The sequence below is a fragment of the Phaenicophaeus curvirostris genome, chromosome 19 (assembly GCF_032191515.1).
Source record: "Phaenicophaeus curvirostris isolate KB17595 chromosome 19, BPBGC_Pcur_1.0, whole genome shotgun sequence".
NCBI classification, from domain to species: Eukaryota; Metazoa; Chordata; class Aves; order Cuculiformes; family Cuculidae; genus Phaenicophaeus; species Phaenicophaeus curvirostris.
This window is the reverse complement of record NC_091410.1, coordinates 8921206-8922670: the sequence shown is the minus strand read 5'-3', so window position 1 is coordinate 8922670 and position 1465 is coordinate 8921206.

Genomic DNA, 1465 nt, shown 5'->3' with positions numbered 1-1465 from the left:
CAGCTCTCTCAGCCGCTCCTCATAAGGCCTGTTCTCCAGCCCCCTCACCAGCCTTGTTGCTCTTCTCTGGACTCGCTCCAGAGCCTCAACATCCTTCTTGTGGTGAGGGGCCAGAACTGAACATAGGATTCGACAAGCAGTCTCACCAGTGCCTGATCCTCAGTCTCATCATCATCCGTGATCTTCATCCCCAGTCTTGTACCAATCCTTGGTCTCTTCTCCATCCCTCGTCCCATCCTCATCCCTGATCCCCAGCCCTGGACTCTCTCATCCCCATCCCTGATCCTGTCCCCATCCTTGGTCTCATCTCCATTCCTGGTCCCAAACCTCATCCTTGATCCCCATTCCCAGTTCCATCCTGATTTCCAGTCCCATCCCCATCCCTGGTCCCATCCCCATCCGTGGTCCCCATCCCTGGTCCTGGGAAGCTGGTGGCTGCCCCTTGGGGGGGGCCCATTCCCACTCCTAGGTGTCCCGGTGGGTCCATTCCTCCTGGCTGTGCCAGGCGGTGCCAGTGTGGGTCGTGGTCCTGGCTTGGGCGCGGCGTGGTACCGGTTTGGGTGCGGGTACTGGCGTGGGTATGGGTCCTGGTTTGGATGCAGGTGCAGTGCCAGCTCAGGTGTGAGTCCCAGTTTGGTGCGGTTTGGGTCCTGCTGCAGGTCGTACTGTGGATGCCGTGTGGTTTGGGACCCGGTGCAGTCTGGGTCCTGGTTCAGGTCCTGGTTTGTTTCCCAGTCCCAGTTTGGGTCCTGGTCCTGGTTTGGGTCCCATTTTGGGTCTCGGTCCCAGTTTGAGTCCCAGCTTGAGTCCCAGTCCCAGTTTGGGTCCTGGTGCGGGTCCTGGTCCTGGTGCGGGTCCCAGTTTAGGTCCTGGTCCCAGTTTGGGTCCCATTTTAGGTCCCAGTTTGGGTCCCAGTCCTTGTTTGGGTCCCATTTTGGGTCCCGATCCCAGTTTGGTCCCCGGTTTGGGTCCCGTTTTGGGTCCTGGTGTGGGTCCCGGTGCGGTTTGCATCCCGGTTTGGGTACTGGACCCAGTCCGGGTGCCGTTGCCGGTTTGATTTGGGTCTCGGTGCGGGTCTCGGTGCCCACTTGGGTCTTGGTCCCAGTCCGGGTGCTGGTCCCAGTTTGGTTTGGCTCCTGGTGCTGCCGGGATCCTGGTTCGAGTCCCGGTTCGGGTCCCGGTTCGGATACCGGTTCGGGCGCCGGTTCGGTCCCTGTTCGGGTCCCGGTTCGGGTCCCGGTTCGGGCGCCGGTTCGAGTCCCGGTTCGGGTCCCGGTTCGGGCGCCGGTTCGGGTGCCGGTTCGAGTCCCGGTTCGGTCCCTGTCCGGGTCCCGGTTCAGTCGCCGGTTCGGGTCCCGGTTCGAGTCCCGGTCCGGGTCCCGGTCCGGTGCCGCTGCCCGCACCTGCTCCGCCCGCCCCTCCCCGCGGCGCCGGAGGAGGCGGAGCCGTTGGAGCCGCCGGAGCA